This window comes from Triticum urartu, chromosome 5A (assembly GCF_056163025.1).
Source record: "Triticum urartu cultivar PI428250 chromosome 5A, HENAU_Tu73, whole genome shotgun sequence".
In the NCBI taxonomy this organism is placed as follows: domain Eukaryota; kingdom Viridiplantae; phylum Streptophyta; class Magnoliopsida; order Poales; family Poaceae; genus Triticum; species Triticum urartu.
The window spans coordinates 88,550,858-88,568,877 of NC_141877.1; the positions used below are offsets into that span (position 1 = coordinate 88,550,858).

The following is an 18,020-nucleotide window of genomic DNA, read 5'->3' on the forward strand; positions in this document are numbered from 1 at the left end:
TCCAAAGCCTGGCCCGGAAGCGGGGCCGAACACAAGGCGCGCACCGGACGTTCCTCCGATGGAGGATGTGGACGGATTGTCTGCCACCAACTATGAGGTGGAGAGTGCCATGAACCACAGGCGTCGCCGGACAATTCTTCGCGACGCTTGTTTCTTCCAAGAGGCGTTAGATGCCTTCAAGTCGGGAGATGCATACCTCCGTGCCACTCAAGATGGTATAGCCAGAGCCACGGAGCAATATGTAAAAGACATACGGGTAAGAAAATTTTGGTAATTATATATATATACCAATAGCCCCCAAGACTTGAAACAGTTAGAATAACTGATTTAAGGATCATTTGTGATGCAGGTTCTTACGGAAAAGAATTCCCTACTGTCCAAGGAGCTAGAAGAGTGCAAAGCCCAACTTGAGGCCACACTAGCCGCTGCAGGGGAGCATAAGGAGACCCCCTCTGGTAATATACACTTCGAAAGATAGGTATTTTGCGAAGCACGGCTTTGGTGCGAATCTGACAAATAAATTGCAGATGGCGCCGGATTGAATCCGGAAAGGCAACACCTCCTACGCCAGCTAAAGGCTGGTGAGAGGGTGCTGCTAAAGGTGATGGGGGAGAAGAACAATCTCCAAGATGCCAACACCAAGCTGGACGTCGAGCTGAAAGATGTTCGTGCGCAGCTGTCAGACTCCGTGAAGGAGAATCAGCGGCTTCGGCGCGACATATTTAGTAAGTGCTTGAGCGAACCTTTTGAAAGGAAGTTCGGCGGGGAAGTCGACTAACAGAGCAATGTCTGTAGGTATGCTAACAGGTCGTCCTGCAGAGGAGATGCCTGGTTCGACGGGTGACCTTCTTCCCGAGCTCTCGCAACTGCTCGATCGAGTTCGGCAGGCGATGCGAGGCGTCGCCCAGGCCCTGTGGCCATCCGTCTCCATGCCCGAAGGTCTTGGAGAGCTTGCGGAGCAGCTAAAGGGAGCACGGCGGCGCTTCCGATTGTGGAAGATATCAGCCTGCCGTCAAGGCGCTAGGGAGGCCTGGGCCATGGTAAAGACGCGGTATGCAAAGGCTGACCCCAACCACATGGCCGAGGTCGGTCCTGTAGGGCCTGATGGGAAGGAGATCCCTGTAAGCTTAGTATACGACCAAGTAGAGTTGGCTGCAAAGTATTCCCAGCAGGACTGTAAATTAGACAGCCTGTTAGATGGTATTGAAGAGGAATACAACCAGTCAAAATGACTATGTAATTTAGTTGACATTTATAATGCCTTCTAGCCAGATTGTAGATCATTTGTCATGGCCGACCTTTTCGCTTCAGCCTTGGGACCTGACGGTCCGGAGTGTGTCCGAATTCCCATGCGGTTATATAGGAACCGGGGAATGCATGGAGACCAGGCGTAGGGGTCATTAGGGCGTGAACAGACAAGTGCCCGACTAGGTATGTTATATTACATGGTTAGTAAGAAACATCTTCCAGGGAGAATAGTTCCCTTAGGGGTTCCTTTCCCTGGGAGGCATGCCCTAAGGTGCATGTCCAGGCTGCGAAAAGAAACGCAGGAAAAACATCTGGGGGCGTATAGATAAAAATAAAAAAGATCATCTTAGTTCACTGACCGAATATTCCCTTAAGAATGCTAGCTTTTGGCTTCACCCAGTCTGAGGTACACGTCCAGCTGACCCGACAGTAACAATCGCAGAGGTGCTCCCTTTACCACCTAGCCAAACAATCGGGAACGTAGGGGTAAGCACAGGAGCCAGGCAACCCAGCTTGGCCAAAACTTAAGTCATATCGATGCATATAATGGTGAATAAAAGGTACATGCGGAAGTGTGACACATGTGTTGGGCATGAAGCCCGCATGAGTAAGCTTCTGTTTAAAGAAGCCCCCAGGTTTAATGAGCGCGGATAGCGCGTCACTTTATGAGCCTTTAGAGGCTATAAGAGAGAGAGAGAGAGAGAAGAGAAATGTAAGAGAAAATATAAAAAATGGATAGAGGAAGGAGACGAACACAGAGTCCAGCGCTACGCATAGAATCTTCGGAGACGGGCTGCGTTCCATGGGTTTGGCTCGAGTTGGTTATCCGATGCATCCCGCAGGCGGTACGCTCCACCAGTCAGGACTTGGTCAATTATGAAGGGACCTTCCCACTTGGGCTTGAGTTTGTCCTTTTTCTTGTCCGGTAGTCGTAGAACTAATTCGCCAACGTTGTAATTTTTGGCCCATACTTCTCTGCTTTGGTATCTTCGAGCCTGCTGTTGATAGAATGCGGAACGGGCTTTTGCCACATCACGCTCCTCCTCCAATGCGTCCAAGCTGTCCTGCCAATCGAGCTCGGCTTCTCTTTCTTCGTACATGCGCACTCGAGGTGAGTCATGAATTATGTCGCAAGGCAAAACTGCCTCTACGCCGTACACCATAAAGAATGGTGTGTATCCGGTGGTGCGATTCGGCGTGGTCTGCAGCCCCCAGAGTACGGAGTCGAGCTCCTCTACCCAGTGCGTGTTTGATTCCTTGAGGGACCGCACTAATCTGGGTTTGATGCCGCTCATGATAAGACCATTTGCACGTTCGACCTGGCCGTTAGTTTGTGGGTGATAGACGGAAGCATAATCGAGCTTGATGCCCATGTTTTTGCACCTGAGTTTTACCTCGTCGGCCGTGAAGTTCGTGCCGTTATCAGTGATGATGCTGTGGGGGACGCCATAACGGTGTACAACCCCGGATATAAAGTCTATCACCGGTCCGGATTCGGCCGTCTTAACAGGCTTGGCTTCTATCCATTTGGTGAACTTATCCACCATGAACAGTAAGTATTTTTGCTTGTGGGTTCCGCCTTTAAGGGGTCCGACCATGTCAAGCCCCCAGACCGTGAAGGGCCAAGTAATGGGGATAGTTTGGAGGGCGGTGGGTGGCATATGGCTTTGGTTTGCAAAGAGCTGGCAACCGGTGCATCGTTGGACTAAGTCCTGAGCGTCTGCCCGGGCCGTCGGCCAATAAAAGCCTGTACGGAAGGCCTTGCTTACAAGGGACCGGGCTGCAGCGTGATGACCGCCGAGTCCGGCGTGAATTTCAGCTAGGAGGTTCCGCCCCTCCTCTTCGGAGATGCACCTTTGAAGGACTCCGGTAGTGCTTTTCTTATAAAGCTCTCCCTCATGGACTATGTAGGCTTTGGATCGCCGCACTATGCAGCGTGCCTCATTTTGGTCCTCGGGGAGTTCCTGCCTAGTAAGGTAGGCGAGGAATGGTTCTGTCCACGGGGCGATGACGACCATTATTACGTGGGCTGAGGGTGTTATTTCATTGGCAGAGCCTCCGATTGTGTCAGAATGCTCGGTGTCGGGTAGTGCGGTTGGGTCCGGGCTGTTATTGTTCGGCTCCCCTTCCCATACTACGGATGGCTTGAACAGCCTCTCCAAGAAGATGTTGGGGAGGACTACATCGCGTTTTGCGCCGATGCGTGCCAGGAAATTTGCCGCCTGATTATTTCCCCGGGCTATATGGTGAAATTCAAGCCCCTCGAACCGAGCTGACATTTTTAGGATGGCGTTGCGGTAAGCTGCCATTTTTGGATCCTTGACATTGAAGTCTCCATTTATTTGGGATATTGCGAGGTTCGAGTCCCCACGCACCTCTAGGCGTTGGATGCCCATGGATACTGCCATGCGGAGACCATGTAAAAGGGCCTCATATTCGGCTGCATTGTTGGAGTCCGTGTACATAATCTGTAGTACGTATTGAACTGTGTCTCCTGTGGGGGACGTCAAAATGACGCCAGCCCCCAGTCCGGCCAACATCTTGGAGCCGTCGAAATGCATGATCCAATTGGAGCCCCCAGTTCGGCCTCCGTCCATTCTGCGACGAAGTCGGCCAAGACTTGCGACTTGATGGCTCATCATGGCTTGTAAGTTATGTCGAACGGGAGGAGCTCAATGGCCCATTTTGCAATCCGGCCCGTTGCGTCACGGTTGTTTATAATATCGTTAAGTGGTACTTCCGAGGCTACTGTTATTGAACACTCTTGAAAGTAGTGTCGTAGCTTCCGGGACGCCATGAATACCGCGCACGCAATCTTTTGATAATGCGGGTACCGTGATTTGCAGGGAGTCAGGACGGTGGACACATAATAGACCGGCTTTTGAAGAGGGAATTTGTGTCCGTCCGCTTCTTGTTCGACGACGAGCACTGCGCTTACAACCTGATGTGTTGCTGCAATGTATAATAGCATTGGTTCGCCAATGTTTCGCGCGGCCAGGACTGGGTTTGTTGCCAGTATGGCTTTTATTTCGTCGAGTCCGACCGTGGCTGCATCCGTCCATTTGAAGTGTTCGGTGCGCCGAAGGAGGCAGTAAAGGGGTAGGGACTTTTCCCCCAAGCGGGAGATAAAGCGGCTTAGAGCCGCCACGCATCCGGTTAACTTTTGTATTTGTTTGAGGTCCTTTGGGATATCCAGTTGCGACAGAGCTCGGATCTTGGCTGGATTTACTTCAATTCCTCTACCGGATACAATGAAGCCCAAGAGCTTTCCGGCTAGAACGCCGAAAACGCATTTTTCCGGGTTGAGCTTGATGTCGTATGTTTGGAGGTTATCAAATGTGAGCCTCAAATCGTCTACTAGAGATTCAACATGTCTTGTTTTGACGACCACATCATCTACATATGCCTCCACTGTTTTGCCGATCTGGCTTGCCAGACATGTCTGAATCATGCGCTGATATGTTGCGCTGGCGTTTTTGAGCCCGAAGAGCATTGTGTTGAAGCAGAATGGCCCGTATGGTGTGATAAATGCCGTTGCGGCTTGGTCTGGTTCTGCCATCTTGATTTGATGGTAGCCAGAATATGCGTCGAGGAAACACAACGAATCGTGTCCTGCAGTAGCGTCGATAATTTTGTCGATGTGGGGGAGGGGGAAGGGATCCTTTGTGCAAGCCTTGCTAAGGTCTTTAAAATCAACACACGGGCGCTAGGATTTGTCCTTCTTTGGTACCATCACCAGGTTTGCTAGCCAGTCCGGATGCTTTATATCTCTGATGAATCCGGCCTCCAATAGCTTTGCTAGCTCCTCTCCCATGGCCTATCTCTTAGGTTCAGAAAAACGCCGAAGAGCCTGTTTGACAGGTTTGAATCCTGCTTGGATATTTAAGCTGTGCTCGGCCAGGCTGCGTGGGATTCCTGGCATGTCTGAAGGGTGCCAGGCGAAAATGTCCCAGTTCTCTCGTAGGAACTCTCGCAATGCGGCATCGACATCAGGGTTTAACTGTGCCCCGATGGAAGCTGTTTTATCGGGGTCCGTTGGATGGACTTGGAATTTGACTATTTCATCCGCCGGTTTAAAGGAGGTGGACTTGGATCTTTTGTCGAGTACCACATCGTCCTTGTTCACCGTAGAGCGCAGCACAGTCAGCTCCTCAGCCGCTAGGGCTTCGGATAGTGCCTTAAGGGCCAGTGCGGCTGTCTTGTTTTCGGCGCGGAGTGCTATGTCCGGATCACTAGCGAGAGTGATGATCCCGTTAGGCCCGAGCAGCTTGAGCTTCATGTACCCATAATGGGGTATTGCTTGGAAGATTGTAAATGCTTCCCGCCCTAGCAGAGCGTGATAACCGCTGCTGAACGGAGCCACCTGGAATGTGACCTCTTCGGACCTGTAATTATCTGGCGTGCCGAACACCACATCTAGTGTGATTTTTCTTGTACAGCGCGCTTCCCGACTGGGGATTATTCCTCGAAAGGTTGTGCTGCTGCGCTCAATGCGGTTCCAGTCTATTTACATTTTTTGAAGAGTCTCCTCGTAAATGAGGTTCAATCCGCTGCCGCCGTCCATGAGTACCTTGGTAAGACGAAAGCCATCCACTATTGGACTGAGGACCAATGCGGCTGGTGCTCGGGCTGTTCGGAATTTAGGTTCATCACTGGCGTTAAAGGTAATAGTCGTATCATTCCATGGTTTTATTGTTGCTACTTGGTAGACTTCGGCAAGGCTGCGGAGTGTCCTTTTTCACATATTATTTGATGCAAATGTCTCGAAGACTGTTAATACCGTATTGGTGTCTCTGGGGTGGCTTTCTGTGGCCTCCGGAATTAGGAGATTTTTCCCAATTTTGGCCACCTGCCGGAGTATCCAACATGCTTTGAGGCTGTAAGTTGGTGTGGCGTCCTCTGTACTGTGAATTTTACAGGGTCCATTAAGCCATCCTTCCAGTACGGTTCCATGCCCTGTAGAGGGTTTTTGCTTTTTAGTGCTTGACCCGGGTGATTGGTGATGATGCACCCTTTTATTTCGGACTGGGTTTGTATTTAGGGCCGGATTGTCCCAAAATTTTATTTCGGTTTTCCAGGCGCTTTCCATCGCACAGTACTTTCGTACGATGGACGCCAAGTCAGCGAAGCGTGTAATATCACGGCGACTTATGGCGTTGAGTATTCCCTTGTCCATGCAATTTTCGCAGAAGATTGAGATTGCATCTTCCTCACGGCAGTCCCTTAGCCTGTTCTTAACTAAGAGGAATCTGGCCCAGTAATGATGTACTGTTTCGTCGGGGTCTTGCCTGATTTTGGACAGATCGCATATGTTGGGGTGGGTGGGTGGAATTAAATCCGAAGCCTCACCCCATCTAAGGCTCAGAGGCCAAGGAATTTCTGAACTCGACAATTTGGATTCCTGGATGTTGTCTAATGAATCCAGCCCGTCGTCTGACTCTAAGTTCAGGTCTTGAGTGATATCCTCCCCTCCGCGGGTATCCGGCTTGGAGGGATCGGGAATCCGGACGTAGCGAGTCCTTAAGATAGATGAAGGGTCGCCGCACTGTCCCTCTACCACGGCAACGTGATGGGTGACTTAGGGAGAGTTAATCTCTCTCAGATCGGTTTTAGACCCAATCTAGTCGTAATCCGTAGCGACTCCCAGGGCGGTGAAGCGATCCAAGAGCTCGTTTATGGAGGAAAGCTCTATTGGATCTAACTGCTCAACGAGTTCCGAGTTGACATGAAGATTGTTTTCGATGGCTCGAGAGGTCATCGTCGGCGCAGAAGCCGAACAGGCGGTCATAAGAAAGCCACCTAACCGGAGGGTTTGGCCGACAGCCAAAGCTCCCTTAGCAACGGTGTCTTCTTTAAAGACGGGGCGAGGCATCCTTCCTAATGGCGACGACACAGAGGAACTCTCAGTGAAAGCACCATTGTCGGTGTCAAAACCGGCGGATCTCGGGTAGGGGGTCCCAAACTATACCTTCGGCCGGACTCATGGACTACGAAGATACAAGATTGAAGACTCCGTCCCGCGTCCGGGGGGGGGGGGACTTTCCTTGGCGTGGAAGGCAAGCTTGGCGATACGGATATGAAGATCTCCTACCATTGTAACCGACTCTATGTAACCCTAACCCTATCCGGTGTCTATATAAACCGGAGGGTTTTAGTCCGTAGGACGACATACACATCAACAATCATACCATAGGCTAGCTTCTAGGGTTTAGCCTCCTCGATCTCGTGGTAGATCTACTCTTGTACTACCCATACCATCAATATTAATCAAGCAGGACGTAGGGTTTTACCTCCATCGAGAGGGCCCGAACCTGGGTAAAACTTCTTGTCCCTTGTCTCCTGTTACCATCCGGGCTAGACGCACAGTTCGGGACCCCCTACCCGAGATCCGCCGGTTTTGACACCGACAAGCACCAAATTCATAATAAGCATATGGGGATTTTTCCGGACTTGTTGCTTGTTGTTCCGGCCTCATTTAAACTTACGTAGATAGGTAGTTTTGTTATGCTTCACCTCTTGCCATGCTAACCAACATTTAATATTGTTGACTACCTAAAATGAGAGAGAACTAAATAATTGATGTGGTGTTTCGTCAATATGCAACTCGTTGTATGTTGAGCTCCACTTAATTTGTAGTATTGTTTGTTGCACTTCGCCATGCCATGCCTCATGTGAACCAGACATGCATCATACTTGGTTGCGCATCATGGCATGTTTATGTGATGGTTGTTTACTATGTTGCTTGCTTCTTTCCGGGTTGCTTCTCTCGTTAGCTTCGGTTTCATTTCGGATCCGTTCGACTACGTCCGCTTGTCTTCTTCATGGACTCGTTCGTCTTCCTTGCAAGATGACCATACCCTCGAAACCACTTCTATCTTTTCTTGCTAGTTGTTCGCTCTATTGCTATGTCGCGTTACCTACCACTTGCTATATCATGCCTCTGATATTGCCATGTCAAGCCTCTAACACACCTTTCCTAGCAAACCGTTGTTTGGCTATGTTACCGCTTTACCCAGCCCCTCTTATAGCGTTGCTAGTTGCAGGTGAAGCTGAAGTTTGATCCATATTGGAACATGGATATGTTGGGATATCACAATATCTCTTATTTTAATTAATGCACCTATACACTTGGTAAAGGGTGGAAGGCTCGGCCGTATGCCTGGTGTTTTGTTCCACTCTTGCCGCCCTAGTTTCCGTCATACTGGTGTTACGTTCCTTGATTTTGCGTTCCTTACACGGTTGGGTGTTATGGGAATCCTTGACAGTTCGCTTTGAATAAAACTCCTCCAGCAAGGCCCAACCTTGGTTTTACATTTGCCTCGCCTAGCCTTTTCCCCTTGGGTTTCTGGAGCCCGAGGGTCATCTTTATTTTAACCCCCCCCAGGCCAGTGCTCCTCTGAGTGTTGGTCCGAACCGAGTAGACTGCGGGGGCACCTCGGGGCAACTTGAGGTTTGGTTTTACTCATAGGATGTCTCATTCGGTGTGCCCTGAGAACGAGATACGTGCGACTCCTATCGGGATTTGTCGGCACATCGAGCGGCTTTGCTGGTCTTGTTTTACCATTGTCGAGATGTCTTGTAACTGGGATTCCGAGTCTGATCGGGTCTTCCTGGGAGAAGGAATATCCTTTGTTTACCGTGAGAGCTTGTGATGGGCTAAGTTGGGACACCCCTGCAGGGTTTTGAACTTTCGAAAGTCGTGCCCGCGGTTATGGGCAGATGGGAATTTGTTAATGTCCGGTTGTAGAGAACTTGACACTTAACTTAATTAAAATGCATCAACTGCGTGTGTAGCCGTGATGGTCTCTTTCGGCGGAGTCCGGGAAGTGAACACGGTTTTGGAGTTATGCTTGCGCGTAAGTAGTTTCAGGATCACTTCTAGCTTCTCGACCGTGCGTTGCTTCTATTCTCGCTCTTATTTGCGTATGTTAGCCACCATATATGCTTAGTGCCTGCTGCAGCTCCACCTCACCACCCCTTTCCTACCCATAAGCTTAAATAGTCTTAATCTCGTGGGTGTGAGATTGCTGAGTCCTCGTGGCTCACAAATACTTCCAAACAGTTGCAGGTGCCGATGATACTAGTGCAGATGACGCAACCAAGCTCAAGTGGGAGCTCGATGAAGATCATGTTCGTTGTTTTTTTTCGTTTCCTGTTGATCAGTAGTGGAGCCCAGTTGGGACGATCGGGGATCTAGCATTTGGGGTTGTCTTCTTTATTTTGGTTCCGTAGTCGGACGTTGATTGTATTCTGGATGATGTATGTTTAACTTGTATTTGTGTGAAGTGGCGATTGTAAGCCAACTATTTATCCCCTTCTTATTCAGTACATGGGATTGTGTGAAGATTACCCCTCTTGCGATAAACCTACCATGCGGCTATGCCTCTAAGTCGTGCCCCGACACGTGGGAGATATAGCCGCATCGTGGGTGTTACAAGCGCTGGTGGAGTGGCTAGTTTTTTTTCTTCCTTCACTTCACTATGAAGCACTCACAACTATTGTATACAAAAAAGATCAACTTCACGCATGTTGAACTTATGGGTTGATGTTGTGCTACCAACACACCTTCATGTAGAGAGACTTAGCCCAACAACATAGTCACGATAGGGGCGTCCAACTCGACAACATGTCCGGGTTGCTTGATCCATGGCAGAAGGTGTCCCTGCGCTCGGCGTTGGGAATGACGAAGCTATGTCCAACCATGGACGCGAATGCCGATTCACAGGCTACCCCCAACCTAGCCCCTTGGCTCCAATGGATGGAGGTTGACCTTGGTGATCTCCTGGCTCAGTCCACATTGCTGCTACGCTAGCCCTGATCGACCATCGCGGGTATGCTATCAGCCTGTTGTCACCAAGAGGTTGTCCTTGGGACAAGAGGCAGGCATCGAGGTCCGCGAGGTGCTATCCCACAAACGACCACAATGATGTTGCTTGTGCCGATGATGATGATCTGCAGGTCCATAAAGCCAAGTGCCACGTCCTTCCCCTTCCCTTGGATTTGAGGCTATCATTGAGGACAGAGGCTTAATAAAAGATGAGAAAACTAGTGGTATGGCATCATGAATTGAAGAAAAGAAAGTAGACCATGAAGATTTGTAGCCTGTATTGGAGAACTAAGAAACAAACCTCCCTTTAATATTAAAACTAATATATATAGGGATATAAGGTAAAGATTTGTTTGAAAATTGTTTAACCGCATGCTTCCAAAAATCATGTGCTACAGTGCATGTTGATACGTCTCCGACATATCTATAATTTTTTATTATTCCATGCTATTATATTATCAATCTTGGATGCTTTATATGCATTTATACATTATTTTATATCATTTTTGGGACTAACCTATTAACCCAGTGCTTGATGTCGCTAGAAACTGCGTCGGTATTTCCCCAATGAGGAAGGAATGATGCAACACATCTACGGTAAGTATTTCCCTCAGTTATGAAACCAAGGTATCAATCCAGTAGGAGGACCAAGCCAAGCTATATAAATGGTATCTGCACACAAAGAACAAATACTTGCAACCCGATGCGTAAGAGGGGTTGTCAATCCTTCTTGGGTTAAAGATTGGTAAATAGATAGATTGGTAGATGCAAATAGAATAACGACAAATAAAATTCAGCGAGGTATTTTTTGGTTTTTGATAATATAGATTTGAAATAAAAGATGCAAATAAAGAAAAAGGCAAATAATGATGTAGATCTGAAAGTATATGATGGAAAAATAGACCCGGGGACCATAGATTTCACTAGTGGCTTTTCTCAAGAAAATATCACACGGTGGGTAAACAAATTACTGTTAGGCAATTGATAGAAGATCAAATAATCATGACGATATATAAGGCAATGATCAAATAACTAGTGTATTAAGTTCATGAAGAAACGAAGTAATGCAATAAGAACGGTGATATGATGTAGACAAGATCTACTAATGTAAGAATAGCCCTCATCTTGTTATCCTTAATAGAAATGATACATGCGTATCTTGCTGCCCCTTCCTCGGCTCCATCATGCAAGGCGGAGAACGTCGCCCGGAAGATGCGGTGACGCTGGCAGTGAGAGAGGGAAGCGGCGGCGGCAATGCAGGGAGGTGCGAACATGGAAGAACACTGATTAGATGTCCGATACAATCCATCAAACACAATAAGCGTCGCTAGAAGGGCGCTTGCTGTGTGTGTCCACGTAAGCATTGGTGTTACTATTTGTCTCGCGCTGTCCACTTCGTGTATGAGACAAAAAATAATCGGCGGTTTGCTTCCTTCGCTGCCCAACCAGGCCACCACGTCGTTCGCTTTGGCCAGAAGAAAGAGAAATGACACATCATTGGAAAGAAGACCACCTTGCCCTCCTCTCTCTCTCACACACACACACTCTCTCTCGGTAGGTCAACCCCTCTAGAAATGACACATAACTGCAAAGAAGACCCCCACATCCAAACAAGAAGAGGTCGACCCACAACCCAAATAAAAATCTCAATAACAAGTAAACCCAACACGCACTCGTGAGTGATGGACAAATGAGGAACACCTGTGACGCTGAGATTCATGCAAGATCAGATAGCCACAAAATTCAACCAAAAGCCAAATAAAAAACAGATGACTGATTTTTAGAAAAAGTGTATAAAAATAGAACATCGGTGCTAGCAAGATTTAAGAAACCAGCGCGAGTAATTTAGGAGATGGGACACATTCTAACAACAATTATACTTGCTAGATTTTTCATAGCATTTCAAAGCTTGAATCACATGCTACGACATTATGTGAAGATTCGCTATTCGATTAGGATAGTAATTTCTATCCACACTTCTAAGGAAAATAATACAAAGGAGGTAATTGCAGCTCCCTCCACATTTTCGCATTCGGGCTTGGGACCGGCAAAGGCAGTGTTAAACCACAACAATACAAACCACAAGTTATACAACACCAATCATTCAGCAAAGCATACATGCCACACCATCAAGGAAATTCAATACACACAGTCACACAAGCACACACAGTCACACAAGCACACACACAATCAAGCGCTTGCACACAAGAAACAGACAAAGAAACAGACGTAGATAGGGGCACATCACACACAGAGTCACACACACACACAATGTAGCATTGCACACAAGAAATAGACATAGATAGGGGCACATCACACACACAATGTAGCACTTGCACACAATAAACAGACATAGATAGGGGCACATCACATAGACAGTCACAAACACAATGGAGCACGTGCACACAAGAAATGGAAAGAAACAGACATAGATATAGGAGCAAAAATAGAAAGCTAAAACATGTAAGACCGAAGTAAACTCAGAAAGTTAAGGCTCTTCCTCCTTTAGAAAATAAATTCTGGGAAACAATGTCTGCTTTGTGTTTTTCAAGGACTTACTTTCTTTAGGATGAGCTGCACCAACTTTTAATTTCAGATGATAAATTTGGAATTAAACCCTTACCATCACCATCACCCTCATCATCCTTGTCATCTGAATCATAACTAGCAAGACCAATAAGAACACCTTTAGGAGAACTTAGCCCAGTACCATCAGAACGACCAGTAGAGCTAACATTGTTTGGCTTAGCAAGGACTACAACTTTAGCTGTGGTCTTCACTTTTGATTCTCCCAGACCAAGCTCCTTTGAGCTAGAGACACCAGTGGTCTCATTTGCTGCAACACAGAGTCGATAATCAGCAATGTAATTTACATATTTAAATTAAGTTTTAGTATAATTCACTCACGTTCAGCTGATGAATCATCTTCATTCATAACTTTGGTTGCGATCTCATTAAAAAGATCATCCGTAACCTGGAATGACAAAAGTACAAAAGTAAGAAATGGCAGTCTTGCTGAACTTAGAACAGAAGTACATGTTCTACTAAACCTAGCTAAATAAGTCCATGCAATGACAAACCTTCAGAAGAACTTCTATCAACACACGTTTAATTTCCTTGTTGATTGCTGCCATCCATGCCGCTTCGACTTCAACCTGCAAATGATTCAAGTCCAGTACATCGAATTGAAATGAGGGCCATGTTAATATCCAAGTCGAATATGCACAGGAACAAAAAGGATTAACTTTTCAGTAACTAACATCCTATGTTTCCATCAGATCCGAAAGAAGTGAACATGTGTACAGATGAAAAAAGACACTGCTCGATAAAAATGATTACAGGAACTAGGAGATTTGCAGTACAATAATACAGTATGACAAGCACTCAAGTCTCAAGTAAATGATATCCAGGTTGCTTCAGTGACAAATCTGGAAAAAAATTGACACATAGCCATGCCATTTCTCTCACCATTATGAAATCACTGTTCTTCATAAATTACTATATAAACATTAAAAAATAGATGGTAGTAGGTAAATTATTTAGTTTCTCAAAGCCACCAGGCACTAACCTCCACTCAGTCTAACAGCCCAACCTTTCTATCATGATTAAATTAGTTCACTTTGATTTACAAAAGTTGTCCAAATATTACTATGCATTTAAAGTCTGCCACAATACTAGTACTTAGCTTTAAACCCATTAACTTGGACATGGTACTATTCGTACTGAAATAAATCATTAGGAGCAGATTTTTGCATGCAAGTGAATCACAATAGGGCAGATTAATAGTGTAATATGCACTACACTAATAATTAGACCATAAGAAGAAGCCCATCGCTAGTGTCCCATATGTCCTGCAAATTATTTATACCTTGGCACCACTTATAAACAAGTAATGTGGAGGTGGTTCTAAATCAGCAGGCCTTATACAATTTGGGAAGACGTAACGTGTGTCCCCTTCATACCACAAGTATTGGACAATTTTGTCTGCAGCATCACATCAGTAATTTCTCAAGAGGCTCAATTTCATATACCGGGATCAGGTAGCTATACAGATCCATAAATTAAATACCAAATTCTCCTTTAAAAGCACGCCGAGTAAGAAGATGCCGTTTTATGCTTGAGAATTTCCTTGACTCCAGCCAATGGAACGTGGTTAATAAATAGGACGCTTCCCATGTCGAATATCATGCCGACGCCGGCGCGCTTCAGTAGGATCCAAAACTAGCCACATAAAACATACAATAATATGAACACAACGCAAAAGCACACACAATAGAAAAAATAAATCAAGCAATAATTGTGAAGGTTATAGAGGGTGCAGATCATTAAAGAGTTGCAAATGGCATACGATGATTTCAAAAGAAACATCATTGAGTAAACTGTGAGTGGTTTTTTTTAAGTCATTATGCTCCAATTAATCACCATATCTTATGGTCAAAGTGCAACGTAAACTGAAAACAGTAAACGACTAGTGACTACATTATGAATTGATATGATGTAAGTCAGACCTAACCAGATCATGCCATATAGTATATAGTAAAGAAAGTCAGCAGGCCCATCATGACTGATATATTAATACCACTAGAGATGCCAATCAAAGGAAATATCTAACTATACTTCTCAAGTCAAGTGAGACTGACAAAATGAAACTGGCCCAGGTCCAAAACTGATGGTGTACATAAAGTAATGTCCGGGCAACCGTGCCTAACATCACATATTGTACAGATGCAGACAAAATCAAATCAGACTAATATTGGCAAAGTCAGGCAAAAGGCAGATCTTATTCACTTGAATGTCTAATAAATAATTCGCCAAATGTTAAAATATTCATCATTTAGGCTCCAAACAATAAAATAAAACTCTTAAGTTGACCTAAAAACACAAGCTCACTATGCAGCTTAAATCTGAAACATTTCAATTCATGTTTCACCGAGAGACAGAATTAAGAAAAGCATTTATGCATCTACCCAACAGCAAATAGAAGTTCAAGAAGCACGTACCAATTGATCTGCAGCGGGTCTGGTGACGGAAACCTTTAGAGCCTCCTTCTAACAGAATATGACACTGATTGACAGTAGAAGTAAGAAGAAAACTGTAGCTAACTAAGTCCATTACCCATCTCATCGGTTTTGGAACTCTTATGTTGTCATAGATAAGTCATGTTAACAGACCAACAAAATGTGCTGCAAGGAAATTTGTTGTACCAAGAAGCAAATAATAGTTGTATATCACCTTGCTTTTTTTGTGCTTATGCACGTCTGCCGAGTCCTCTGTCCCCTCATGCTTCCTCTTCTGAACAATTTGCGGACATGTAAAGTATGGCTAAGTGATGAGTAAGACTTGGAGATACTTTAGTTTTAAACATAAAGAAAATACAGCAACCTTCTCATGATGCTTATCCTTTTTCTTATCCTTGTCCTTGTCTTTGTCTTTAGACCGATCCTTATGTCAATGTTTGTGCTTCTTATGCTCCCTGTCTTTATCTTTGTCTTTGTGCTTTTTATGTTTTTTCTCTCTGTCCTTAGACTCACTTTTCGGTTTGCCCGGTAATGCCTTTTTCTGCCTGTCAATTGGTTTAATTGTTAAGTGTGATAGGAAAATGGAATAACAGCATAAAGCAAGTGGGATGGAAAAAATGATCTTACAGAGGGTAAATCTACTGGAGCAGTTTCTCGAAGCTGAAATGCTTGCCCCAGTGTTTCCATATCAAAGGGCTGAATATAAGCATGCCTATCCCTTAAGTATTCTAAACGAGTTGATCTAGCTTCATTCCTTCTCCTTTCCGAATTTCAGTGTCCCCCACAACATTGTGAAGGTAATGTGTATCTGAGATTGAAAGGGCAAAGGCCTCTTGCAAAAGAAATCATGGTGCGGCTGCAATTTGTACTGACTTATTAAATCAACAGCACCAGTGAGCTCCCTAGGTCCTGAAATGGAAAGAGTCATATTATGGATTACCGGCATTGCATATAACCAAGGCAATTTGGAGAAGGGTGCACATCAAGAACCCATGCCAAGAAAATGCACTCATGCATACAAGTACAATGGGCACTTATTTCTCTAGTAGGGTCCAACAAAGTAGCTTATCATGGGGCACAGCAGACAATGTGGTTGCTCAACATATAGACAAAAAAATGTCCACATGAGGAAATTTTGGCGATTCCAGAGATGCTGTGAGCTTAAGGTATCAAAAGTAGAACAAAGATTGGCTGTCCAAGTTTAAACGTCGAATCTATATTTCTTGCATAATATTTTGCTGATGGTTACAAGTTCACAATCATAACTACAGTAACAAAGAAGTACTTCTGTATACAAGTCGAATGGTATCAATTGTGTAACATGCTATTGGATTATTTATTATTGGTTAAAACTGAATCAGGGCGGTCAAAAGACATACCAGGAACATATTGAGTGACTTTTCGAACAGATCGACCAGAAGATCCACCGCCAGAAGTAGCATCAGGATTATATTCAGAGTGACTTGGAACAGATCGACCAGAAGATCTAACGCCAGAAGGACTTTATAGACAGCAGAAGAAAAAAAAGGAACACACCCGTACCACAAGAAGAGCCCAGAAAAATCGGCCCAAACAAACTGATATACAAACATGATACATGGCAAACAAGGAGAAACAGTCAAAATCAGAAAGCACACGTCACCTATGATGGAAACAGTGAAAGCGTCAGAAGACGGTCAAAGCGGTGGACTCCAAAACAAATCCAAAACGTGTCGTACGTGCATACCTCTCCACCTAAAAAAATCACGCACAAAAGTAAAACCAAAGCACCATACACGTCATGCTGACAAGGCACCGTAAAAAAATCAGAAAGGGAGAAAAATCAAACCCTTATAGGCCTAGATTCTTAGTTACTCGCTTCCCTGTGGTATCGTATAAGAAAAACACTAACCTCGTACAACTTCAGAAAGGAATCACATGCAAACAAATTGTGTGAAGATTCACTATCAATTAGAACAGTAACCTAGACTGCGTAATTTCTATCGACACGTGTAACGCAAACAATACAAAGGAGGTAACTGCAGCTCCCTCCACATTTTCACATCCGGGCTTGGGACCGGCAAAGGCAGTGTTAGGCCCCAACAATATAAAACAAGTTATACACAACCAATCATTCAACAAAGCATACAAAGCACACCATCAAGCAAATGCAATATTCACACAGAGTCACACAAACACACATAGAGAGTCAAGCACACAAACAATCAAGCCACACACAGTCACACACACAGAGTCAAGCCACACACACACACACAGAGTCAAGCCACACACAGTCGCTTCCCTTTGGTATCGTATAAGAAAAAATTGACCTCATACAACTTCAGAAAGGAATCACATGCAAACAAATTATGTGATTCACTATTCGATTAGGACAGTAACCTAGACTGTGTAATTTCTATCGATACTCATAATGCAAACAATACAAAGGAGGTAACTGCAGCTCCCTCCACATTTTCACATCCGGGCTTGGGACCAGCAAAGGCAGTGTTAGGCCCCAACAATATAAAACACTAGTTATACACAACCAATCATTCAACAAAGCATACAAACCACACCATCAAGCAAATGCAATATTCACACAGAGTCACACAAACACACATAGAGATAGTCAAGCACACAAACAATCAAGCCACACAGTCACACAGATACAGTCAAGCCACACACACACACACAAAGAGTCAAGCCAGACACACAGAGTCAAGCCACAGACAGTCACACACACAGAATGGAGCGCTTGCACACAAGAAATAGACAAAGAAAGGGGCACAAATAGAAAGCTAACACATGCAAGACCGAAGTAAACTCAGAAAGCTATAAGGAATTTCCAGAACTTGAATGAGTAAACTGATTTCTCTAGAGGGGTGAGGGTGATTCAGATCTTCGTTCCTGAAATTAGGAAGCTAGTTAGAGGCTGATTACCATCAAAC

The 18,020-nt window shown here is 45.3% G+C and overlaps 1 protein-coding gene across 1 annotated transcript in view; it reads right to left on the bottom strand.

Moving 5' to 3' along the window:
- Positions 1-9,165: 9,165 nt before the first annotated feature.
- Positions 9,166-18,020, bottom strand: part of LOC125506803 (uncharacterized) — a 63,484-nt gene continuing 54,629 nt past the window's right edge. Inside the window, exons 10-17 of the mRNA XM_087523431.1 lie at positions 16,473-17,979; positions 15,721-16,002; positions 15,458-15,638; positions 15,076-15,367; positions 13,156-14,296; positions 12,983-13,049; positions 10,593-12,911; positions 9,166-10,254 (exon numbers count right to left, since the gene is read on the bottom strand). The gene's annotated coding sequence lies outside the window, so the exon portion shown is untranslated. The remainder of the gene's footprint in view (positions 10,255-10,592; positions 12,912-12,982; positions 13,050-13,155; positions 14,297-15,075; positions 15,368-15,457; positions 15,639-15,720; positions 16,003-16,472; positions 17,980-18,020) is intronic.